Consider the following 27,798-nt stretch of genomic DNA (forward strand, 5'->3'; position numbering starts at 1 on the left):
AAACAGAGAAAAGAATAGAAAAACAAAAAAATCAATTAGAAGAGAGAGAGAGGACTTACCTGGCGCCACCAACTGGCCCAGCTTTTGTGCTGGCCCAGCACTGTGCGGCCCAACCCACCGCAGACGCCACCGTCTTCAACCTCCTGCCAGTAGGCAGGAGGGCGTGTGCCCGACGCGCGCGCGCACGCGCCGGCCACCTCCTGCTTGCCTTCTCGCCCTGGATCTCTCCCGCATCACCACGCACCCCCTGGACCGCTTTCACTCTCTCCCGTGCTTCTCCCCTCCTCTGCTCTCTCTTCCTCTCACGCCCGAGCACAACCGTTGCTGCCGCTCACCGTAGACACGGCCACCGTCGACACCTCACCTTGTCGATGCACTCAGAAGAACCGCTGTCGACTCCTGCATCGTCTACGCCAACCCGTTCGACCACGGGAGCTCTGCAACCTCGTCCTCGACTTCATCTTCTTACTCGGCCACAGGAGATTGCCGCCGTGATTCCGACGCCGTCAAGCCTTCCCCGAGCATGCTGAGATCGCCATCGGCCCTGCCGTGAGCTCATCTACCGAACCCCTCTCTCCCTGCCGTCGATTTCCTGCTCTAGCCCCGCTAACCATCGGAGCCGACAGCTCCTCGCTGCCGGCCTTGTCGCCACCGTGGCTACGGCCCCGCAAGCACGCGTTCAAGCTCATCACTGAACACACTGCACCCCCACGAGTCTAACGCGCCCACTCACGGCTCCTGCCATTCCCTGCACCGTCGATTCATTCGACGCCTGAACACCGGCCGCCGCACTTGCCATCGCCGCCGTTGTTCTGGGCCCTCTCCGGTGAAGCTGAGAGCACCACTCGACGCGCGCGAGCTCCAACTACTCGTAGATGGGCTCCGCCGTTGATTTGGTCGCCGGAGGAAGATCTCCGAGCCTCGCCGCCGTGTCTGGCCTTGCCGGCGTTGAGTCACTGACGAGTTTGACCTGTTCGACCTGGGGTTTGACATCCCTGGAGTCAACACACGTGGGCCCCGCCCCTGACTAGATTAGTTTAGGACTAATTACCCCTGCTAACACTGATAGTGGACCCAGTGGCTATTAATTTGATTAGTTAGATTTAATTAACCCTGTTAGTTATTTGTGTCACTGGCGTGTCGACCCCACTGGTCAGGTTTGACCTGGGCCGGGGAAGTTGACCTGCTGACGTCACAGTGACGTAGTGCTGATGCAATAACCCATTTTCTAGATTAATTTTAATTCAGGAAATTCCAGAAAATATCCAAAACTTCTAAAATTTAAAGAAATTCAACCATAGATCCAAATGAAATAAATTATATATGAAAAATGATCAGAAAAATCCAATCTATCCATCTGTACCATTTTCATGCAGGTTAGAACAACTTATGGCTACTGTTTAGGACAATTTAATTAAATGGCATTTAAATAACCACATGTGGAGTTTGAATTTGAACCTTGGGTTCAAACCAACTTCATTTAATTGTGTTGCTAGTTGCATTAGCTCAATGAACATCATATTGCCATGTCATGATCATGCATCATACTGTTGCATCACATTGATTGTGTTTTCTCTCTGTTGCCGATTATTGTCCCCTCTCAATAGACGTTGCTTCGACGATGTGATCGATGACACTGATGAAGAGCTATACTATCTTCGGAAGTGTCAGGCAAGCAAAACCTCCTTGTTCATTACGATACAATCCCACTCTCTCGATCCTGCTCTCTTTTACTACATTAGGACAACAACGATTCAATTGTTACATGCTGCGGTTGTTGAACCCCTTTCCTCTGCATGACCTGTCATTGCCACAGTAAATAGATGAAACCCACTAGCATGAGTAGGAGTTGTTTGAGCCCTGATGTGCCCACTCATTCATGCTTGTTTGTCATGCCTTCTATTGCTTAGAGTCATGTCAGGTCTGATTCATCGGGGATGAATTGGAATGTGGTGAACATGTCCTACTGTTGAGAGCTAAGTGTGTGAACATATTTGGTAAAGGTAGCGATGAGAGGCCATGTAGGAGTACATGGTGGGTTGTCTCCTTGAAACCATCCTCAGGAACTGAGTTCTGTGCTTGTGATCCATGAACAGTTACTACCACACATTGGGTTCCAGTAACTCGACCCCTCTCGACTTGTTAATCAACATGATCTCTGTCCAGGAGTTGCAACTAGTTTCAGGTGTTTGTAGGTAGTGTTAGTAGTCTACCAAGTGGCACCCGGTACAGGTGGGCTTGGGACAGACTAGGCACCATGGCACGGTGTACCAAGCGTAGATCCACCCGTCGAGGTGGGCTTGGGAACCATGCACACATTGTTTGGGGCTGTGAGCGACACCCCGGCCGGATCTCCTTGCGGATGGAACCTGAATAGGCGATAAACTTGGACTAGAGACTTGTGTGGTTAGTCAGGTCATGGCCGACACCCTTGCCAGGCTTCCGCTTGAAGGTTGCCGAGATACATGACGTGTACATGGCGGTAAGTGGCGAGAGCATGTGTGAAGAAGTACACCCCTGCAGGGTTAACATAGTCTATTCGAATAGCCGCGTCCTCGGTAACGGACGTCTGGGTTGCCTATACAGTTCATAGACAAGTGAAAGTGGATACTCTAAAATGCGCAAGATAAGCGTGAGTGCTATGGATGGTGTTTTCCTAGGGAGACGGGATCGGATCCATAGTTGTGTATTGATATGGTGAATATGTGAACTCGTGTGCGCCACCTCAAAAGAGATACTTGCAGTCGTAGTTCAGGATAGCCACCGAGTCAAAGCTGGCTTGCTGCAGTTAAACTCCACCACCCCCTTTGTTGATACTGATGCATATGTAGATAGTTCTGATGTAAGTCTTGCTGGGTACATTTGTACTCACGTTTGCCTATTTTATGTTTTTGCAGAGAGACTTCAGTATCACTAGTAGTACCGCTTGGACTTCGACGTTTAGCTTGTTACCTCAGCTATGATCTTATGCCGTCGGCAGGATCTGGTAGATAGACAGGCTTCTCAGCCTTTTTCATTTCTAGATGTCTGCACGCAGACATGTTAAGCTTCCGCTTGTGCTTTGAGTTGTATGCTCTGAATGCTGGGTCGAGAGACCCATGTTTGTAATATCTCGCTCCTCGGAGCCTATTGAATAAATACTTTGAGTCGTAGAGTTATGTTGTGATGCCATGTTGTATTGCACATATCGAGCATATTGTGTGTATGATTTGAAATGCTTGATATGTGTGGGATCTGACTATCTAGTTGTTTATCCTTGGTAGCCTCTCTTACAGGGAAATGTCTCCTAGTGCTTCCACTGAGCCTTGGTAGCTAGCTACTGCTCTGGAACACTTAGGCTGGCCGGCATGTGTACTTCTTCGTTCCTGTGTCTGTCCCTTCGGGGAAATGTCACGCGGTGTCTACCGGAGTCCTGTTAGCCTGATACTGCCCGGTTTACCGGAGTCCTGCTAGCCCAGTTACTACAGCCCGGATTCACTCGCTGATGACCGACACGTTCGTTGTTGGGTCATGTATGCCTGTCCCTGTAAGTTAGTGCCACTTTGGGTTCACGACTAGCCATGTCAGCCCGGGTTCTTTATCATATGGATGCTAGCGGCACTATTATATACGTGAGCCAAAAGGTGCAAACGGTCCTGGGCCAAGTAAGGTGGCACTCGTGGGAATACCGTGCGTGAGGCCGCAAATTGATATGATGTGTTACATGCTAGATGGGTGTGACTTAGGATCGGGGTCCTGACAGACTGGACCGAGACCCAGTACCAGCCGCCGCCTCCCGACTCGATGCATTGGCGCATGCACTTCGATGGGTCCAAAATGCGACTCGGCTTGGGGGCCAGCATCGTACTGTCATCTCCAAAGGGCGACCAGCTCCGCTACGCGCTCCAGATCCACTTCGCCACCTCCAACAACGTCGCCGAATATGAAGCCCTTGTGCACGGTCTCCGGCTTGCCAAGGAACTCGGCATCCGGCGCGTCCTATGCTACGGCGACTCGGACCTGGTGGGGCAACAGTGCTCCGACGAGTGGGACGCCCGCGACTCCAACATGGCAAGCTACCGCTTACTCGTCCAGAAGCTGTCCGGATCCTTCGAGGGCTGCGAGTTCCTCCACATCCCGCGCACGGAGAACGAGGCACCGCTCGCGAAGATCGCCTCGTCACGTCAAGCCATCCCGTCCGGCGTCTCCCTAGTGCACCTATGCAAGCCGTCCGTCAAGCCATCGCCGAACTCTGAGTCCATCCATGTTCCAGACGACCCGGCCGCCCCGCAAGCTGGCCCGGGGGCTGCTCAGCTCACCCGGCCACCATCACCCCGGACCCGACCGTCGCCGTCCCCAGCCCGGGGGCTGCTCAACCCGGGCCAGGGGCCGCCGACTCGGAACCCACCCAGGTGGCTGTCTTCACCGTGGTCACGTGCCCATTCATTGTGAGCAGGGCCTTGCGCGATCGCAACGCCTACTACCTCATCGACACAAGCAAGTCAAAGAAGCACAAGAAGGACACCGCCGGCGAAGAAACGGCCCGACAGTGGAACGCGGAACTCCTCCGCCTATTTTACAGTTAGCCGCACGAGTGTATGTATCGTCGCCTTCTGTAAACGCATGAAACTATGGGGTCCCCGAACGAGACTCGGGGGCTGCCTTTTGTCGACCAATTTATCGCGTCCCCATCTTTTCAGCATCACTTTACACCTGAACCCGGCCGCCGCCTCGACTAGCTTGACCTGGGGGCTCGGGGGCAGGCCGGCTCGATCGCCACCGCGCCGCCTTACTTGGTGATTCCTGATAAAGTTAGGATGCCACGGTCCCCACTTCGCCCTAAAACCGCATATCCAGCTTTGGCTGTCGACAGGCAAGCACAACGGGCCAAAGCTCCTCTCTGATTCATACACTAAGTCAAATGCCGCCGGGTCGATCAACGCGGCCCGTCGCTCATCAATTAAGTTAGCCGCACGACCGGCTGCTCACCAACCGGCCTCGCCGGATTGCCGCCAGCCGGCCCAGTGGGTGTTTCGCTCGCGCTCAACGCTTCTAAGGACCCAAATCCTGCACACGCCTCTCAAAGAATCGAACTCCTTGTCATGGACGGGAGCCTCGGCCGTCTGACTCGCGGGGGGAGGTTTGAGAGAGGAAAAGCGTATAAGATCGGTTCAAAAAAGCGGAAGGCAAAGAGCAAAAAAGCACTAACGACATTTACACACAAATATTTAAGCAAAGGCCCATGACCAGAGTTCATTACACCCTAAAACCCCTAGTGGGTGGGTGGACCTTCTACTTAACAGTTTTTACACGAAGTGTCTCAGGGATCCCCAGCACCGCATCACGACGTCGACGTCTCTCCCCTGCCGGCCTCCGGGTCCAGCGAGGCACCAATGTCCTCCTCGGCATCCGCATTGCTGTAGACGCCTATCTCCTCCGAGCTCCCCTCCGGGTTGTGAAGAAGCAAGCCGTAGTCATCGCCATCCACGGCCCTGCCGTCTTCCGTCCGCTCCAGATGGAACTCGTTGTGGAAGGCGAACTTGGAGATGTAGCTGGCCCGGGAGGCGATCCGGCCAGCTTGCTCATGCAACAACTGCTCTGAGCCGGTGTGCTGGCCCATCAGCGTGTCTAGTTGAAGATCTGTATGCTAGGACTGCGCGAACGAGAGTGCCATCTCGGCACTGGCACAAGCGACGGAAACGCGCCACTCGCCAAGACGGTCCGAACCCATCTCCAACCAACGCGCCAGGCGCGAGAAGCTGCGTGGATGGACGGAATCCGGTGACAAGGCCTCCGTCATTGCGGTGCCAGCCCGGGACAGCCTCTCCATCTGCGTCCCCAGGACCCACAGGCGGGCCTCAACAGCAACGATGATCTCCAGGAAGGTCCAGGCCGTCCGCGGATCCGTTCCAGACCCAGCAACGCCGGTCGGGTCGCGCTGATAGCGGACGACTTCCTCCGCTAGCCGCTGCGTCTCCGGGAAGGCCCCTGTCGTGAAGAAAGAAGCAAGTTAAAAGAAGAACAACAAGGAAGAAAGGCCGGGTCCCGACCCGGCAAACTACAAGAAAAACACTTACTGGAGAAGGACTCTTCCAAGTGCTGCGCCTCAAGCAACATACCACGCAGCTCCCGCTCCATGGCGCGGTTGCGCTCCCCGAGCGCCTTCTCCAGGTTGGCCGCCTTAGCAAGGGCCGCCTTCAGCTCGGCGTCCTTGTCTTCGGCCGCCTTCTCGGCCGCCTCGCGGCGGCGGGCCTCGTCCTAACTGGCTCCCTCAGCCGCGGTGGCCTGCTCCCCCAAGCGCTCCACCTCAGCCTGGAGCCGGCCCTTGTCGTCGGCCAGCTGGCCGCGCTGCTGGTCCGCCTCGACCAGGGCCTGCCACTTCTCCACCACCTTAGCGGCCTCCGCCTTAAGAAGCTCCACCTCGGCCACGAGGCGGCTCTTGTGACCCGCCAGCTGCTCATGCAGCCAGTTGGCCTCATCAAGAGACCATCGGGCCGCGGCCGCCTCCGCCCTCGCCTGCGCCGCCTCGACACCAAGACGGCCAGTGTCGGCAACAAGCCGGTCATAGTGATGGCCGGCCCGGAGCAGACGAGTCCGCCAGGACAGCACCTCGGCTGCAAAGAAGAAGGGTTCAACAGATGAAAAACGACAAGATTTAAGATTTGGCCCAACTACTACGTTGTTGGCCCGAATCTCAGGGGCTACACCCAGTGGGTGCGCTAGCGCGCCCCCACTAGAAAAGAGCACAAGGGGTACCTGCGGCGACGTGAAGCTCCTCCTCCTTGGCAGCAAGTTGCTCCTTGAGCTCCTGATGCTTGCCCAGGAGACGGTTGAAAGCGGCAACCCGGAAGTCATCAAGATGCTGAAAAAGATAGAAGTTAGAAAAGGCCAACGCTCTTAAAATTCGACCCAACTACTATGTAGTTGGCCCGAACCTCGGGGGCTACACCCAGTGGGTGCGCTGGCGCGCCCCCACAAAAAAGAAATCACAAGAAAAAAGAAGGCTTACCAGAATGGCGAAATCTAAGTCGCGCGTCCGCTCCACCTCGGCCTGGACAAAGGCCCCGAGCCGGTCCGTCCGCCCACGCAGACGGTAGCTAACGGCGTCCAGTGCCGCCTCCTCCTGGGTCTGAGGGCCGAAGTCAGCGGTGCTGCCGCTCCGCGCCGGCTGCGATGCGGCGGCCCGACGCCCACCCTGCCGGGGCACCAAGGCATGCTCCGCGCTGGCCGCTCGCGACGCGGCTAGCACCTCCTCCGACGCGTACCAAGACGCCAGGTCACCCTGCGTCACCGCCCCGGTCCGAACGCCAGGATATCCTGCTGCGCCACCACTGGCCCAGCTGCCAGGGTGGCCTCCGGCACCGCCACCACGTCACCTCCTCCAACACCAGTGGCGCCTCTTCCAAGAGAAAGCCGCCTCCACCACCATCAGCTCCTGCGCGCACGACCGCATCGGCCCGCGGCGGGGTATCACCCTCCACCTTCACGACCTCCTGGTCGAGGATCACCACCTTAGCCCGGCCTCCCCGCCGCGATCCCTCACCGACGACGGCTCAAAGACCATCGCCGCCACCACTGTGCCCTCCGGCATCTCGCGCCAGGCCGGCTCCGTGCTGGCTCATGCCCATGCTGCCGCCGCGTCGGTCCAAGACCGGACCGACGGCGCCTCCAGCTCTGGCTCGGCCCGGTTCCTGTCCCGCCAAGCCAAGGCTTTGGCGTCGTTCAGGTCCAGGCCGAGGTCCGAGTCGCCCCATCCCTCCGCCTCGGCTTGGTCGGCGATGTCGGACTGGCTCCTGCAGAATGCTGCCCCTTCGGCGGCCGTGGCTTCCGCCGCCGCCCTCACCAGCGCGATTGGCAACCTGAAGAAGAAGGCATGATAAGCCAAAAAAGAAGACAAGTCCGGCTGAGCAATCCGGACGCATGCAGAAGATAAAAGCTCACCCCATCAAGACCGCGACCGGGGTCGGCCTCCCGCCGCGCCTTCTCTTGGCCGGCCTCCCAGGCTCGGCTGGGTCCGTCGTGCGCTTCGGGGCCCGGGGTTGCGGCACGACGCTGTCCTTTCCATGCGGGCGGCTCGGCGCCGCCCCATGCAAGGACCCGGCTCCGCCCGCGTCGCCGCCTCCCCCGCCCAACGCCGCTACACCAACAATCGGCGTCAGCATCGCTCTCACTGCGACATGACCAACAATTAAAGACAAATGAAGAAATAAAGATTCAGGACTTACCCGCGTCACGCCCAACGCCAGCGTCGGACTCAGCCACCTCCTTGCCACCTTGGGCCGCGGGCTCCTCTGGTGCCACCGGCACCACCTGTGATGGAGCCCAGGCGTAAGAATGCCGAATCGCATTCAAGAGTATCTCCCGCGTCATGTCGGGACGAATGAGAAGATTTGCAGCAGCAAAGTGAGAAGACCAGACACTCACCTGCGGTGCCGGGTTCGACTGGCTGTACGGCGCCTTGCCGAACCGCCGATTCTCACCAAGGTTGGCCTTGGAGATGTCGTTCATGCCGCGTGTGACCTGCTTCACAGACGGCCTTGTCGACCCCATCTGGTTGGGGTCCTGAAGCCCGATCATTTCGCCCATGAGGCAGGAGCGCATTTGAAGTGGAAGGACCCGGCGTGTGATGAACGCGGCAAGGAGGTCGGTGCCGGTGAGTCTCTCCTACATCCTCATCACCGTCACCCGCTCGCAGAGGTTGACGATCTCCTGCGACGGGCGCTGGAGCGAGTAGCCCTAGTTTGTCTTCATCCGCGGCGGTGCGACGGTGAAGGAAGGAAGATTGATATGGTCCGCACCGTGGTTGCGGACATAGAAGAAGGAGTTCTGCCACTTCTTGGCAGAATCCTCCAGCGGAATCTTGGGGAAATCAGCTCCCGACAATTTCGAGATGACGGCAGTGCCGCAGTCGGTGAACTCCCCGGCCGATGGGCCCTGCTGCTTCAAGGAGAAGAAGCACGCCCAGAGGTCGATCGTCGGCTCGACCCCCAGGTACCCCTCGCACAGGGTCACGAAGCCGGAGAGCTGGACGATGGCGCCGGTGCCAAGATGATGCAGTTGGAGCCCGAAGAAATCCAAGAACACGCTCTAGAAGGTGTTCACCGGCAGCCCAGAACCGCACTCAAAATGGGTGAGGAAGACGACGCGCTCCCGCCCCTCGGGCCGGGGCCTCTGATCGCCCTGCGGTAGGCGGCGCCGACGTTCGTCTCCCGCGGCAGGCTCCGCGAAGCTCGAAGTTGAGTGATGTCCTCGGGGGTGATGTTGGAGCCCATCCAGGAGACCGACGGCAGCGCCATGGGCAGAGGAAGAAGAGAGAAAATGGACGGTGGAGAAAGCTCTGCTCGGGGCTGCGGGCGCAGCTATGCGTTGGTGGCGAAGAGCAGAGAAGGAGTAGGGTGACAGGAGGGCGCGAGCGAGAATGGTGTCCGCCGCCCCCTTGCCCCCCTCAATTTATAACCCTCGGTTCAAACATGGGGAAGTGGGATCATCTGCGTGCACCTGTTCCACTACCCCGCAATAAGTGTGCACGTACACGCGCAGTAACTGCCCGCGGAAGAGCAACCGACCTTCAGCCGCTGCAATAAATCCACGCGCATGGGCCAAGGGCGTGCGGCAGGGGGCCCCGGCCCGTCGCCCAGTCCCGTCACGCGCGTGGCCTGTCAGGCCCCTCCGGCTTCTGGGCACCACGTGGCGCCTGCGCGAAGCCCAAGGGATTGCCTCAAGATTCAACGGACTCCTCGGTTCCCGCCACAGCTGGGATGCCGCGATCCGATTTCCGAGAAAACCGGCACACAGTGGGTGTTGCCGGACACGTGTGCGCCACCTCAAAAGATATACTTGCAGTCTTAGTTCAGGATAGCCACCGAGTCAAAGCTGGCTTGCTGCAGTTAAACTCCACCACCCTCTTTGTTGATACTGATGCATATGTAGATAGTTCTGATGTAAGTCTTGCTGGGTACATTTGTACTCATGTTTGCCTATTTTATGTTTTTGCAGAGAGACTTCAGACTCACTAGTAGTACCGCTTGGACTTCGACGTTTAGCTTGTTACCTCAGCTATGATCTTGTGCCCTCGGCATGATTTGGTAGATAGACAGGCTTCTCAGCCTTTTTCATTTGTAGATGTCTGCACTCAGACATGTTAAGCTTCCGGTTGTGCTTTGAGTTGTATGTTCTGAATGCTGGGTCAAGAGACCTATGTTTGTAATATCTCGCTTCTCGGAGCCTATTGAATAAATACTTTGAGTCGTAGAGTTGTGTTGTGATGCCATGTTGTATTGCACATATCGAGCATATTGTGTGTATGATTTGAAATGCTTGATATGTGTGGGATCTAACTATCTAGTTGTTTCACTACTGGAGTCAGCTACTTTGCCATCTTCCAGCTCTTTGCCATCAGCTAGCAGACGGCAAAGAAGCTCTTTGCCATCAGCTACCCGAAAGCAGACGGCAAAGAACTGGCTGATGGCAAAGGAAGCCTTTGCCATCAGCCTGTTCTTTGCCGTCCGCTAGCTGACGGCAAAGAATCTTTGCCATCCGCTAGCAGACGGCAAAGAGGTAGGGGGGGCCCCACTGAGGAGCTGGTTAAAAAATACTTAACGTCCCCCCGCTTTGCCGTCCGCCGTAGACGGCAAATATGAAGAAAAGCGGACGTCAAAGGAGGGCGGACGACAAAGGCTACCCTAACTAACCTAACTAACGGACGAGCCCCCTCCCCCGCCCGTTACTCATCTCTCTCCCTCGACCTCCTCCGCCCCCGCCCCCGCCGCCCCCGCCCCTCCTGCCCGGCGTCGCCCCCGCCACCGCCGCCCGTCCATCCCACTGCCCCGGAGCCCCGCCGCCCCCCACCCACCCACCACCCCGGCGCCAGCGTCGCCCCCTGCTCTGGTGAGTTTTTTTTCTTCTGCTTTTCTTTTTTTGTGCTGTTTAATTCTTGTTTAATTGTTAGTGTTAGTGTTAGTGTTAGATTTAGTGTTAGAAAAGAAGAAAATTTAGTGTTAGTGTTAGAAAAAAGAATATGTAGAAGAAAAGAAGAAGAAGTGGAAAGAAGATGAAAAAGAAGAAAAGAAAAGAAGTAGAAAAAAGATGAAAAAGAAGAAGAAGAAAAGAAGTAGAAGAAGTAGAAGAACAAGAATAGAAGAAAAGAAAAGAAGTAAAAGAAGTAAAAAAAAGATGAAAAAAGAAGAAGAAGAAGAAAGGAAAGAAGAAGAAAGGAAAGAAGAAGAAGAAGAAGAAAGGAAAGAAGAAGACAGATAGAAGAAGAAAGGAAAGAAGAAGAAAAAAGAAGAAGAAGAGAAGGAAAGAAGAAGAAGGATAGAAGGAAACACCCCGACCACTGACCCCGACAACCCGACCCCGACACCACACCCCAACACCTGACCCCGACACCCTGACCCCGACACCCCGACCCCGACACCACACCCCGACACACGGACCCCGACACCACACCCCGACACCCCGACCCCGACACGACACCCTAACTCCAAAACAGCAACCCGACACCAACATGACACCCCGACCCCCTAAACCTCCCGAAAAGGTGCTCTTTGGCCTTCTAGAGGCCGACGGGGTTATATATTTGTGAATTATTAGTTAGGTCATATATTTTTTGATTTTGTTATGAAAAACATCATATATAATTGTGTTGATCGGGTAGATTTAAATGTGCAGTTGTTTCATCGCTGCGAGGTCTGGTGTTCGACGACCTCGTCGTGCGTTTGATGAGATCTGCCCCTTCGTTCGTGGGTGAGCACAAATGACATGTCCTTCTCCCCCATTAATTATTTGCACAAATGACATGAAATTTTGTAGCGAGCTATATATGTGTCTTGAATCATCAGTATGCGTAACCAATATGTGTCTCCCGTTCGAAAGCGTCATAGTTATAAATATGCATGTATTTGCATATTTATAACCTTGATTCTTTCGAATTGTCCAACGCTATCCATGGACAGCCCGAGTATGTGTAGATTGGGTTCGTTTTCCCATATGCTTTGCTCCGGATCCAACGCATAAATTTCGTCAGTGCCTCCCCTGTTGTTCTCTGGGTACACATCCTCTCTGTTTATTACAGAGACGTGTATCAGGAGAACAGCGGGGAGGTGCTACCGAAATTTTGCGTCGGATCTGGAGCATAGCATATGGGAAATCGAACCCAATCTACACATACTCGGATGGGATTAGGACCTATCATTACCTATTAGAGTGTAGGTTGCATGGACGTAATAAAATTGACAAAGTAGATCAACTGATGAATATATACATGGTGAATTATGTATATAATTGTTGTGTGTACAGTAGCTCTGAAAGTCAAGATGAGTGATCGTGCGTGGATGTATACCGGTCACACTGGTCAGAACAAATGGAGCGCTGAATGGTTCACAAAAACCAAGGGGTTTGTGCAAGCCGCATTTGAAAATGGCCAGAGGAAAACTTGGTGCCCCTGTTTCCGATGCGGCAATTGGGAAAAGAGGATAGAGGCTGAAATGGGTAAACACGTGCAGAAAAATGGTTTTACGCCTGATTATACGGTGTGGACATTTCATGGTGAGTCTGCCCAACGTGACCGAGCTGAGGTGGATCATCGTCGCACCGACGAGCATGGTACCGGGATGGAAAACATGGTGCAAGACTATGATGATGCTCGGGATTTGGACGAGGAGATGGAGGAATCTGCAAAGGCCTTCAATGAAATGTTGGAGTCTTCAAAACGTCCGCTCCACGAGCACACTGAGCTTTGTCAGTTGGATGCCATCTCACAAGTAATGGCTTTGAAGGCTCAGTTCAACTTGGGCAGAGAATGCTATGACGCAATTATGACAGTATTTGGACGCTTTCTACCCAAAGGCCATGTAATGCCTGCAAACCTGTACCAGTCGGACAGAATCCTCCGTGAAATGAAGATGCCCTATGAGAAGATACATGCCTGTGAGAAAGGATGTGCCTTATTTAGGCTTGACTATGCGGACTTGAACTATTGTCCCATTTGCAAGTGTTCCAGGTATATTGTGGTAGACAACCGTATGGGTGAGAAGACACAAACCAAAATCCCTGTTAGTGTTCTTTGGTATATGCCAATCGTACAAAGACTTCAACGTCTTTTCATGGTCGAAGAGACGGCCAGACAGATGACATGGCACAAAACAGGCAAAAGAACCGAACTAGATGCAGATGGTAATCTGATTATGGTACACACATCGGATGGTGTTGCGTGGAAAAAGTTTGATGAATGACATGCTGACAAAGCGGCAGATCCGAGGCATCCTCGAGTCGGCATCAGCACCGATGGGTTCAGTGTGTTTGGTATGACGGCAGCCCAATACAGTTGTTGGCCCGTATTTGTCTTTCCACTCAATCTCCCCCTGGATAGATTATGCAAAGAAAGAACATTTTCCCGACGTTGATAATTCCAGGGCCCAACTATCCGGGGAAAAATATGAATGTGTACATGCAGCCGCTTAAGGACGAATTGCAAGAAGCCTAGGATAATGGGTTCAAGACATACGACGCCTATAGCAAATGAAACTTCATAATGCATGTCTGGTACATGTACTCGACGCATGACTTGACGGCGTATGCGCTATTCGTTGGCTGGTGTGTGCATGGAAGGTTCCCGTGCCCCACATGCAAGGGAGCTCTTGGGTTTCGTTGGCTTCAGGCCGGTCGCAAGTTTTCCTGCTTCGACAAGCATAGATAGTTCCTGGATCCTCGCCATAAGTTCAGGAAAGACAAGAAGAACTTCATCAGAGGTAGAGTTGTAAAAAACTCTGCACCACCTGCGTTGACAGGCCAACAGACCCTGGATCAGTTAAACACTCTCGAGCCAGATCCAGAGCGTCCAGGGTACTTCAAGGGGTATAATTCTGAGCACGCCTGGACTCACAAAACATGCTTATGGGATCTGCCTTACTTCAAAGACCTCCTTTGCCCACACAACATCGACGTGATGCACACTGAGAAGAATATCACCGAGGCACTTTTTGGTACATTGTTCGGCATAGATGGGAAGTCAAAGGATAATACTAAGGCTAGAGTCAATCTGGAGGCACTATGTGATAGGCCGTTACAAAACATGAAAGAACCGAAAGGAAAGCAGAACTGGATGAAGCCAAAGGCATGGTTCAATCTTGTAAGGCCAGCTATGAGGGAAATTATCTTGTGGGTGAAAATGCAGTTGATATTCCCCGATGGGTATGCAGCGAATCTAAAGAGGGGAGCGAGTCTTGATAAATTGAAGATATTTGGTCTCAAGAGTCATGATTGGCACATATGGATTGAGCGGGTAATGCCGGTGATGTTGCGTGGCTTCATCCCTGAGGATGAATGGCTAATACTGGCAGAACTCAGCTATTTCTTCCGTGTTGTTTGTGCGAAAGAACTATCGCCTGGCGTGCTAGAAGAAATGGAAGAGTTGGCGCCAGAGTTGATCTGCAAGTTAGAGAAGATCTTTCCACTGTGCTTCTTTAATCCAATGCATCATTTGATTTTGCATCTCCCGATCGAGGCAAGATTGGGGGGGGGGGCGTGCAAAATCGTTGGTGCTACCCAACTGAGAGGATGCAGAAGACGCTTCGAGAAAAATGTAAAAATAAACGTAGAATTGGAGCGTCTATGGCTGAGGCATTCATCACTGAGGAGGCGGCAAACTTCGTGACAGCACACTACGAAACCAAATATCATCATTTGCATAATCCGAAGCCTCGGTACAATGCTGGCGAGCCTAAAAAGGGTGGATCCAACCTCAGCCTATTCAAAGGCAATCTCGCACCAACCAGTGTTTCAAATCCAGTATCTTTGGATAACGAAGAATGGCCGACCATTTCGTTGTATATCTTCAACAACCTGATAGAAGTGCGGCCGTACATCGAGTAAATTCTCGGTACATTGTTTCGTAACTTCTATTTCCTTTGAACTGCTCTTATTCCTGGATATTTCATACAGTCGATACGCCGCCCTATTCTCGTATGGAGCGGTGATCCAAAAGGATTCCGTCGAAGAGTATGAGCTTCTCACAAAGCAAGGAGGCGGCTATCCCGGTTTCATCTCTTGCTTCAAACAAACGGTAAATTCTATTAGACAATTTCATTTCATTCGCTAATTTGTGCGTAATGCAACAATCCTTTCATATTAAACTTGTAGGCTAATTCAGAGTCTATGGACGCCGAATTGAGACAAGTCGCTAATGGTTTTGACTATAAGGTCCGTTCATTTGACAAATACGACATCAACGGGTATCATTTTCGTACCTATGGCAAAGAGCTATCTATGGCCGACCGAAAGTCAAAAAATTGTTGTGTATCTGCTATCGGCGAAGGAGGTACCGAGTATCATGGGAGAGTTGAAGCAATTTATGAACTTCTATTCTATGGTGAAAACCCACCGAATGTGGTAGTCTTCAAATGTTATTGGTTTCAGCCGAAGGAGACTAGAAGGACTCATGAACATATAGGGCTAGTTGAAATCAACCAAAGCACCCATTTAGATGTTCTTGATGTCTATATTATGGCTCAACAGGCGACCCAAGTATTCTATCTACCCTGGGCCTACCAAACTAATCCAAATCTAAAAGGTTGGGATGTCGTTTATGAAGTGCCTCCACGTGCTAGACTATCTCCCCCAAGGGAAGAGGATTATGAACCTCACATTAACCCAGACACATATGAAGGAGAATTCTTCCAAGAGACACGTCTTTCCAAAAAGCGTTTCAAGAACCGGTATACTTCACCCCAAAACATTGAAGTAGACAGCGACAGTGAATCCCACATCACCCCAGAGGAGGAACAAGAAGAGCCGGAACAAGAAGAGGTTACTGCTGCGGACGACCTCTCAATGCTTGGCCGATTATGTAAAGGTGGCCTTTCACATGTTGATGCCACTGAACCCTATGAGCCCGTCATTGATTATAGTGACGATGATGATTATGCATTTATTGATGGTACTGATCGAGATTATTAGTAGTGTCAGGTATTCAATTTTTTTATGTTGTACTTGATGATGATACACTTAAGTGATCTACATATTATTATTCATGTCGGTATTTTTTTTATGTTGTACTAATTTCGTTTACTCTTTGTCATGGCAGGTGTTGAAAGATGGAAGGGGAGCCGACTGAGGCCAAGGACAAACGTGCCCAAATTGAAGGTGTGCCACACCATCAAGGTAGCTCCAGCTTATATTAGTTCGAGCGGAATTGGGTAATGTGGTTTGCTTCATTATTAATGCAATTCATTCATCATGCTAGCTTGAGCCCTTTAATTACTAATTTACTTTGTTTCTCTCTTTCAGGCATGCTACAAGAAGACGGATAAGGTGCCAGAGGGGTACGAACTGTATGCCATGGCCCACACTACCTCTTACAAGCAAGTCAAGGGGAAGGCGAGGAAAGGGGAGGAGTTTAACCCAAGCCAGATCCCCTACAATCCAGAGCAGGTGATGATATCTAGTGGCGGGAGGTCCCGTGGCTCCATAGCCATTGATCCAGAGATTGCTCCTGAGACCACGGTGAGTTTAATTTGAATGGATGTTACTTGCTAGTCTTAACATTTGAGTGTCATCATGCTAACGAAACATTGGAAATGATCTTTGGTGCAGCGTTACTCCACACAAGCATCACACGATCCTTCTCCAGCTATTGGCCTGAGCCAGCCCGCTCCCACACCTCCATGATCAAGGTAAGTTTCTCTAGTTTTTTGCTTAACAAATGCATAAAGACCTAGACTTAGCTTTATTTCATCCAATATGCTTACCTTAATGACCTAGACGTAGCTTCTTTTCCTGCAAAATGACTTAATAAGCTTACTGACCTCCAAAACCAGCCATTTTACCTAAGTTAGCTCTAAAACGATCTATACTTAGCTTTGTTTCCTCCAAATTGACCTAAGTTAGTTATAATATGCTTAGTTAACTAGGTTTGCTCAATAATGACATGTACTTACCTTACTTATGTAAAAAAACGGCATAATTAGCTTAGTTAGCTCATAAACGATCCATTTTACCTACATTAGCTCTAAATGATGCATTTTACCTAAGTTAGCTCATAAACGATCCATTTCACCTAAGTTACCTCACAAATGATGGCGTGCTTCTTCTTCTAGTCTTCTTCTTCTAGTCACCTTTTCCTAACTTTCTTATTTGCCATTTTGCAGATTTCATTCACTTCTCGGAAGCTAGCTTGCTATGATGGAGTGCTTGTTTTTAATTTCATTCTCTTCTAGTATTCTTCTAGCTTGCTACGATGGAACTTTTGCTATCTTGATGAAACTTTGCATTGTAATATGTATGTGCAACTTTGCTATCTTGATGGAACTTGCTATGTATGAGTGGATGGAACTATATATGTATGTACGATGAAACTTATGTGCTGTTAAATAGCTCTGTGAAATATATCTATATATGTCATATATATTTGCTGTGAAAATTGTTGGATTTAAAAAAAAACAGAAAAAAGAGCCAATATGCAGGCTCTTTGCCGTCAGCCACCGACGGCAAAGGTCTCTTTGCGATCAGCAGCGGACGGCAGAGAGGCCACGTGGCAGGCAACTGTGCTTCCTGGGAGGCTGATCTATTTGGTCAGTTTGCCAACAGTGGCTGACGGCAAAGAGAAAACAACTTTGCCTACAGCGGCGGATGGCAAAGGCCTTCCGATGTTTGCCGTCAGCGGCCGACGGCAAAGGCTTGCCGTTAACCACCTAACGGAGTAACAGCGCAATTATTGCCGTCAGTATTCTTTGCCGTCGGCAGCTGATGGCAAAGGACCCTTTGCCGTCAGCCGCCCGAAGCGGACAACAATGTAGCTCTTTGTCGTCCCTTACGTTGCCGTCCACTTTTGCCGTCAGCGGCGGACGGCAAAGACCTTTGCCGTCCGCCGTGGCTGATGGCAAAGTACCTGATTCCTATAGTGTTTATCCTTGGTAGCCTCTCTTACCGGGAAATGTCTCCTAGTGCTTCCACTGAGCCTTGGTAGCTAGCTACTGCTACGGAACACTTAGGCTGGCCGGCATGTGTCCTTCTTCGTTCCTGTGTCTGTCCTTTCGGAGAAATGTCACGCAGTGTCTACCGGAGTCCTGTTAGCCTGCTACAGCCCGGTTTACCGGAGTCCTGCTAGCCTAGTTGCTACAGCCCGGATTCACTCGCTGATGACCGACACATTCGTTGTTGGGTCATGTATGCCTGTCCCTGTAAGTTAGTGCCACTTTGGTTTCATGACTAGCCATGTCAGCCCGGGTTCTTTGTCATATGGATGCTAGCGGCACTATCATATACATGAGCCAAAAGGCGCAAACATTCCCGGGCCAGGTAAGGTGGCACTCGTGGGAATACCATGCGTGAGGCTGCAAAGTGATATGATGTGTTACATGCTAGATCGGTGTTACTTAGGATCGGGGTCCTGATAGACTGGACCGAGACCCAGTACCTGCCGCCGCCTCCTGACTCAGCGCATTGGCGCATGCACTTTGACGGGTCCAAAATGCGACTCGGCTTGGGGGCCGGCATCATACTGTCATCTCTGAAGGGTGACCGGCTCTGCTACGCGCTCCAGATCCACTTCGACACCTCCAACAACGTCACCGAATATGAAGCCCTTGTGCACGGTCTCCGACTTGCAAAGGAACTCGGCATCCGGCGCGTCCTGTGCTACGGTGACTTGGACCTGGTGGTGCAGCAGTGCTCCGGCGAGTGGTACGCCCGCGATTCCAACATGGAAAGCTACCGCTTCCTCATCCAGAAGCTGTCCGGATCCTTCGAGGGCTGCGAGTTCCTCCATGTCCCACACGCGGAGAACAAGGCAGCCGACACGCTCGCCAAGATCGCCTCGTCATGTCAAGCCATCCCATCCGGTGTCTCCCTCGAGCACCTGCGCAAGCTGTCCGTCAAGCCATCGCCGGACTCCGAGTCCATCTACATTCCAGACGACCCGGCCGCACCGCAAGCCGGCCCGGGTGCTGCCGAACCCGGCCCGGGGGCTGCCGAACCCGGCCTGGGGGCTGCTCAGCTCAACCCGGCCACCATCACCCCGGACCCGGCCGTCGCCGTCCCCAGCCCGGGGACTGCTCAACCCGGGCCAGGGGCCGCCGACTCGGAACCCACCCAGGTGGCCGTCTTCACCGTGGTCACGTGCCCATTCATTGTGAGCAGGGCCTTGCGCGATCGCAACGCCCACTACCTCATTGACACACGCCGTGGAACGCGGAACTCCTCCGCCCGTTTTACAGTTAACCGCACAAGTGTATGTATCGTCGCCTTTTGTAAACACATGAAACTATGGGGTCCCCGAACAAGACTCGGGGGCTGCCTTTTGTCGACCAATTTATTGCGTCCCCATCTTTTCTGCATCACTTTACAACTGAACCCGGCCGCCGGCTCGACTAGCTCGACCCGGGGGCTTGGCGGTAGGCTGGCTCGATCGCCACCCCGCCGCCTTACTTGGTGATTCCTGATAAAGTTAGGATGCGACGGTCCCCCACTTCGCCCTAAAACCGTAGATCCAGCTTTGGCTGTCGGCGGGCAAGCAGAACGGGCCAAAGCTCCTCTACGATTCATACACTAAGTCAAAGGCCGCCGGGTCGATCAACGCGGCCTGTCGCTCATCAATTAAGTTAGCCGCATGACCGGCTGCTCACCAACCGGCCTCGCCGGATTGCCGCCAGCCGGCCCAGTGGGTGTTTCGCTCGCGCTCAACGCTTCTAAGGACCCAAATCCTGCACGCGCCTCTCAAAGAATCGAACTCCTTGTCACGGACCGGAGCCTCGGCCGTCTGACTCGTGGGGGGGAGGTTTGAGACAGGAAAAGAGTATAAGATCGGTTCAAAAAAGCGGAAGGCAAAGAGCAAAAAAGCACTCACGACATTTACACACAAATATTTAAGCAAAGGCCCACGACCCGAGTTCATTACACCCTAAAACCCCCAGTGGGTGGGTGGACCTTCTACTTAACAGTTTTTACACGAAGTGTCTTAGGCATCCCCAGCACCGTGTCGCGACATCGACGGCTCTCCCATGCCGGCCTCCGGGTCCAGCGAGGCACCAGTGTCCTCCTCGGCATCCGCGTCGCTGTAGACGCCTGACTCCTCCGAGCTCCCCTCTGGGTCATGAAAAAGCAAGCCATAGTCATCGCCATCCATGGCCCTGCCGTCTTCTGTCAGCTCCGGATGGAACTCGTCATGGAAGGCGAACTCGGCGATGTAGCTGGCCCGGGAGGCGATCCGGCCGGCTTGCTCCTACAGCAACTGCTCCGAGCCGGCGCGCTGGCCCATTAGCGCGTCCAGTTGAAGATCTGGATGCCAGGACTGCGCAAACCAGAGCGCCATCTTGACACCGGCACGAGCGGAGGAAACACGCTACTCGCCAAGCCGGTCTAGACCCATCTCCAACCAACGCGCCAGGCGCGAGAAGCTGTGTGGATGGACGGAATCCGGCCATAAGGCCTCCGTCATCGCGGTGGCGGCCCGGGACAACCACTCCATCTGCGTCCCCAGGACCCACAGGCGGGCCTCAGGAGCAACGATGATCTCCGGGAAGGTCCAGGCCGTCCGCAGATCCGTTCCAGACTCGGCAACACCGGTCGGGTTGCGCTGATAGCGGACGGCTTTCACTGCCAGCCGCTGCATCTCCGGGAAGGCTCCTATCGCGAAGAAAGAAGCAAGTTAAAAGAAGAACAACAAGGAAGAAAGGCCGGGTCCCGACCCGGCAAACTACAAGAAACAACACTTACTGGAGAATGACTCTTCCAGGTGCTGTGCCTCAAGCAACATACCACGCCGCTCCCGCTCCATGGCGCGTTCGCGCTCCCCAAGCGCCTTCTCCAGGTTGGCTGCCTTAGCAAGGGCCGCCTTCAGCTCGGCGTCCTTGTCTTCAGTCGCCTTATCGGCCGCCTCGCGGTGGCGGGCCACGTCCTAACGGGCTTTGAGGGAGTTCCGGACTAGGGGGTGTCCGGATAGCCGAACTATCATCATCGGCCGGACTCCAAGACTATGAAGATACAAGATTGAAGACTTCGTCCCGTGTCCGGATGGGACTTTCCTTGGCGTGGAAGGCAAGCTTGGTGATACGGATATGTAGATCTCCTACCATTGTAACCGACTCTGTGTAACCCTAGCCCTCTCCGTGTCTATATAAACCGGATGGCTTTAGTCCATAGGACGAACAACAATCATACCATAGGCTAGCTTCTAGGGTTTAGCCTCCTTGATCTCGTGGTAGATCCACTCTTGTAACACACATCATCAATATTAATCAAGCAGGACGTAGGGTTTTACCTCCATCAAGAGGGCCCGAACCTGGGTAAAACATCATGTCCCTTGTCTCCTGTTACCATCCGCCTAGACGCACAGTTCGGGACCCCCTACCCGAGATCCGCCGGTTTTGACACCGACATTGGTGCTTTCATTGAGAGTTCCTCTGTGTCCTCACCGATAGGCTCGATGGCTTCTTCGATCATCATCAACGACGCAGTCCAGGGTGAGACCTTCCTCCCCGGACAGATCTTCTTACTCGGCGGCTTCGCACTGCGGGCCAATTCGCTTGGCCAACTTGAGCAGATCGAAAGCTACGCCCCTGGCCGTCAGGTCAGATTTGGAAGTTTGAACTTCACGACTGACATCCGCGGGGACTTGATCCTCGATGGATTCGAGCCACAGCCGAGCGTGCCGCACTGTCACGGCGAGCATGATTTAGCTCTGCAGCCGGACAATACTCTGGAGGCCGCACTCGAACCCGCTCCGATCTTCAATTCGGAGCCGGCTGCGCAGATCGAGGATGGATGGCTAGACACCGCCTCGGGGGCTGCAACCTCTACGTCGATAGAGCCAAACAATGACCTTGTCCCTCATGAAGCTCGTGACTCTGAGATGCCGGACTCCTTGCCGGACTCTGAACCTCCCGCGCCCCCTCTGATCGAATCCGATTGGGCGCCGATCATGGAGTTCACCACAGCGGACATCTTTCGACACTCACCTTTTGGCGACATCTTGAGTTCGCTAAAGTATCTCTCGTTATCAAGAGAGCCCTGGCCGGACTGCGGCCAGGACGGTTGGGACGCGGACGACAAAGAAATTCAAAGCCCACCCACCACCCACTTAGTAGCCACTGTCGACAATCTAACCAACATGCTAGACTGTGACTCCGAAGACATCGACGGTATGGACGACGATGCCGGAGACGACCAAGAACCAGCGCCTAACGGGCACTGGAAAGCCACCCCAACTCACGACGTATACATGGTGGATACACCAAAAGGAAGCTACAATGAGGAAAAACGGGACGTGGCGAAGGACAACTCCCCCAACAAACAACGCAAACGGCGACGCAAGCGCCGCCCGAATACCGGCCTCGATAAAAACGGCACCCATACGGACCCGGCCTTAGAGCAGGGCGAAGCAGTGGACGACGCACATGCCACCAAGCAGCCATCCGAACATGATGAACTGGACAAGCAACCCATCCCCGGCGAAGACGATCTCACATCACCAGAGCATACGAACCTTCATAAAAGGCTCGTCACCACTGCAAGAAGTTTGAAGAAGCAAAAGCGTAAGCTCAAAACAGCGGAGGACGCACTCAGAATGAGATGGAGCAAAGTACTCAACACCGCAGATAAATATGGCGCTAGTCAGCAGACAAAGAGCTACCCGAAGCACAAGCTGTTGCCCGAATTTGACGAGGAGGCCTTAGAGCCCCCACAGTCAAAAAAGAAAGAGGCCGCCTGGGTGGATAGACGACCAGATGACAGGCCAAGAGCAACAAGGGGCGCCGCACACAAGCCGGCACACGATCAGCATAAAGATCCTCGGAAAAAGGATGACCCAGCCAGGTCTATCTATGGGCCAAAAAATAAGACTCCAGGAAGCAACATAACCCACCGAGCATTTGAAGACAACGGCACACCCAAATATAGGGGCGCCGCACACCCACTATGTTTCACCGATGAGGTACTGGATCATGGATTTCCAGCAGGATTCAAACCCGTAAACATAGAGGCATATGACGGAACAACAGACCCCGGAGTCTGGATTGAGGATTATATCCTACACATACATATGGCCAGAGGAGATGATCTCCATGCCATAAAATACCTACCCCTCAAGCTCAAAGGGCCAGCTCAGCATTGGCTTAAAAGCCTCCCAGAAAATACCATTGGAAGTTGGGAAGAGCTTGAGGATGCGTTTCGAGCAAATTTTCAGGGGACTTATGTCCGCCCTCCGGATGCAGACGATTTAAGTCACATAACTCAACAGCCCGGAGAGTCAGCACGCAAATTCTGGAACAGGTTCCTCACTAAAAAGAACCAAATAGTCAACTGTCCGGACACTGAAGCCATAGCAGCCTTTAGACACAACGTCCAAGATGAATGGCTCGCCAGACACCTCGGCCAGGAAAAACCAAGAACAATGGCCGCACTAACAAGCCTCATGACCCGCTTTTGCGCGGGGGAGGACAGCTGGCTGGCTAGATGCAGCACCAGCGACCCGAGTACATCCGAAGTCAGGGATGGAAATGGGAAAACACGACGCAGAAAAGATCAGCGCCGGAATAAGGAAAATGGCCCTAGCAGTACGTCGGTCAACGCCGGATTCAAAAGCTCTCGGCCGAACAACAAAACACTGCCCCTCAAGGACAACAGTGACGAGCTATCCAACCTAAACAAGATTCTGGATAGGCTATGTCAAATACATGGTACCTCCGGGAAGCCTGCAGACCATACCCACAGAGATTGTTGGGTCTTCAAGCAGTCCGGCCGACTTAACGCCGAACACAAGGGGCTCGACACACCAAGCAAACGTGACGAACCCCAAAAGCAGCACTCCGGAAAACAGAAGACTTTCTCACTAGAAGTCAAAACAGTGAACTCACTTCATGTGATAACACGAAAACACAGCGCGGCACCCGCCATACCAGGACACCGTCCGCGGAATGGGGATAGACCCTACCAAAATTCGCCATAACAGCACTTCCTTCAAAGGAGTGATGCCAGGCCTTCAAGCCAATCATACGGGCTCTGTACCACTAGAGGTTGTGTTCGGTTCATCCGACAACCTCCGTTGCGAAAAGCTCACTCTCCATATCGCCCCATTTTACAGTGGCCATCGAGCACTACTGGGACGCAAAGCTTTCGCCCGCTTTAACGCAATACCACATTACACGTCTCTTATACTTACAATGCCCGGTCCACGCGGCATAATATCATTAAAGAGTAACTCCGAGTGTTCCTCGACCACGGAGAGCGTGGGGCTGCCTTGACAGCCACTCCGACCTTGCAGGTCAAGACCCCTAAAAACAGGTCATTCAGACCCCGGACACGGTTAGGCGAGTCCGGCGTAAATAAACAAGGGGCTTCCCAGCCGCATACCCCCTTTATAAGGGGCCGCACGTATAAACGATGAGAGCCAATAACACTCAACTTTCTTGATCTTCCAAATTATACTTTATTTTAATACAACTTTTGCACGACATTTCTTAGAAACTAAGTCCTTCTCTTTTACAGATGAAGCACGTGCTACACCCATCCAGGATATAGCACAACGGAGACACAGGCGCAGACGTGCAGCAGGGACCCGTTGCAAGGATTCTTTTCAGATTAAGACCCTACGTAAACCTTTCTTACCGTCTCTTGTTGATACACATCCCCCGGTTTCCTACCATAGCCGAGGAGGAGGCTGGCGTTTTGGCATCGGCCGTGTCAGAAGTTCCCGCCTGTACCTGGACACTAGGGGCTTAGGGCATTGTTCTGCCCGGTATCATAAAGACCGAACACCTCAGGGAGTGTTCGGCGTCTCGAGTTAGGCCTTATATGCATCAGCTCTAAATCATGTCTTTGGTCAAATGTTGGGTTTGTCCGGCTCCTGTGTTTTGCTGCCTTACGTTCCGTATCATCAGCTAACGCGGCACCAGGAGAACTACTGCGATTGTGCCCCGGTTCGGCCGGGCGAGCACCTCAGTAGAGAAAGCCGAAAACTGACTGTCATGATATAGCGAGAGACTGGTCAACCACTTGATCGACCATTGGAATGTTTAGAATTCCTCCGCTTTGACGAAGGGCCGCTTCCCGGTCAGGCACACACGCGCCCCGAGTTCGGAGAAGAGCGGTGCCGCCAGGGGCTATATAGTAGCCCCACATTCGAGCTCCTATGGCTAAGTGAAAGTGATAAAGCATTATAGTCCGGTTGCCTAGTTTGCTACGCTATCACCTCCTTAAAAGGACCAAGACATTGGATTACGTGTGAAAAAGTGCTTTTTTTGCAAACACCCCCGCACCATGTGCATGGGGGCTGAAGCCAAAGACTGCCATCTTTCAGATTATACATACATATACGGCCACACAGGAGATAGTTCAATACTTGAACACACAAGTATAAAAAGCTATTGCATTATAAACATGATCTCAGAAATCATACATGTCATTCAAACATAACATCTTTCGAGCACTACGACTCTATTAAACGAGCGCCCTGCAGGACTTCCTCAAAATAGTGCTCGGTGGGGAATCGGCTTTTGTCCGAACCCCGGGATGCAACAGCGGTGGCATCCATCTCCGCCCAGTATGTCTTACCATGGGCGAGAGCCATCCGTGCACCTTCTATGCACACCGACCGCTTCATCGCCCCAATACGCGGCACCGCCCCAAGGAATTGCTGCAACAAGCCAAAATAACTCTTCGGCTTGGGCCTTTCCGGCCACAGATGAGTGACCACATCTGTCATGGCAAGTCCGGACAATCTGTTCAGCTCAGCCCACTCAACCAGCCGATCACTCAACGGAAGTGGACGCTCCAGACTATGGAATTGAGACCAGAAAAGCTCTTCCATTTCGTGATCCTTCTGGCTTCGGAAGTGCACGACTGCGTCCGCCGCACTCGTTGCCAAGTCCAGATAAGGATCCTCCGCACCATACAATCGGCCCAGCTGAGCATACTTCGGATCCGTGAACTTCCTACGCAGCATAAAGGGCTTTCCAGCCGCAATGTCTCCGACCTGACGTAGTTCCTCCTTCATAGCCCGCATCGCACTACGGGCATCCTTGGCTTCGGCGTCGACCTTCTTCAAGTCCTCTTGCTCCGCTCGGCGTTCTCTTTCAAGAACCTCCTGGCGATCGGTAGCAACTTTTAATTTCATGGCCATTCCGGCCATCTCCTCCCTGCTTCGGCAGTGAGCAGGCTTCTCGTCTTCTAGCTCTTCCGCTGCCTTCGAGGCAGCCGCCTCGCTTTTTCTGGCTTGCTCCTTGGCCCGAGCAAGTTCTGCTCGAAGGTCTGCCACAGCAGCAGCACCATCTGCATCAAGCATACAAATTGTAAGGAATGGGCGTCAGCTCCCTTACTAGGCGACCGCGGAGCAACCACATACCTTGTGACTCATCAAGTCGTTTATTGACCAACGAGATGTCCGCATCCGCAACGTCGAGTTGCCTCTTCAGCTCGACAAATCCATCAGTCCGGCTAGCCACCGAACGTTCCACCACCTGCATAGGAAAGGTGACAATCTATAACTGAGATTATGATCCTCGGCACGCTATCGCTTTCGACAGCATACCAAGTCTCAGGGGCTACTATCTATACAGGGCGCACTTCATGTGCAAAACTGTCAAAAGGTATGTCATTTTTTGCGTACCTCAAACCCCGTCAGCAAACTTCCGACGGCCTCAGACAACCCGCTTTCAGCGGACGAGATCCTCTCAATCACCCTACTCATTAATGTGCGGTGATCTTCTGAGATAGACGCCCTCTTGAGCAAATCCTGCAGATCCACTGGCCGTACTCCAATAGGTGTCGAACTCTCCGACCCTGCCGGACTCGGGGAGACCCTCCGTGACGACACCTCAGGGTCGCCCGCCCCCCACGACGGGGCGGAAGATGGAGGCGTTTCGCTCTCCATCATCTCCGGACGAAGGTCTCCCGAAGATGAGCTGTGCTGAGATGGGCTGAGATCCGAACTACAAGGTGAAAACTTCAGTTACACTTAGAAATTAAGAAGGGGTGTCCACTATTACAAAATCCCCCCTTTTTACTTACGGCTCGCTAGAGGGCTGATTCCTCCGAGGAGACAGTACGGCCGGGGCTCTTCCCGGCACAGGACCTTCCGGTACAGATTTCTTTCCCCGCTTTGAGGCCTTGGCCTCTGGGTCTTCGGAAGCGGTCCTCTTCTCCCCCTGGAAGGAGGGACTCTCGATTCCTCCCTTACTGGAAGCCTCCTTGGCAGAGGTGGTAGTTCCCCTGTGCCCCCCTTCGCCCTCCTCTGAAGGTGCAACCTCCAACATTTTGATTAACACGGGATCCTGCATGGTCTCAGGGAGGGGGGCCGGACACCGTATCAGTTTTGCTTGCGCTATCCACTCCTGTCCAAGGGATAGCTGGTTAAAAGGCAAACCCGCGATAAATAAATGGATGATGTGTCCGGACACGGGGCTACTTACTTGAGTATCCGGGCGATTGCAGCTTAGGCCAGCATCCTCGGTCAATTCCAGACGTATCTCTTGCGATCCGAAGAACAGTTTGTACATCTCCACGGGTGTCAAACCCATGAAGTGTTGAAGAGCTCGTGGCCCCTCCGGATTAAATTCCTACAGGCGGAGGGGGCGATGTTTGCAGGGTAGTAGGCGCCGGATCAACATAACCTGTACTACTACGACCAGATTGATCTCCCTTTCTTGGAGGCCTCGAATCTGGTCCTGCAACAGGGGTACGTCTTTGGACGGCCCCCAGTCACGCCCCTTGTTGACCCATGACGTCAGCTGTTGTGGAGGGCCCGAGCGGAAGACGGGCGGCGGCCTCTGCCTGCTGCCCCTGGGAGCGGTGATATAGAACCACTCCTATTGCCACAAGCCGAGCTCCTCC

This window comes from Triticum aestivum, chromosome 4B (assembly GCF_018294505.1).
Source record: "Triticum aestivum cultivar Chinese Spring chromosome 4B, IWGSC CS RefSeq v2.1, whole genome shotgun sequence".
Classification (NCBI taxonomy): Eukaryota; Viridiplantae; Streptophyta; class Magnoliopsida; order Poales; family Poaceae; genus Triticum; species Triticum aestivum.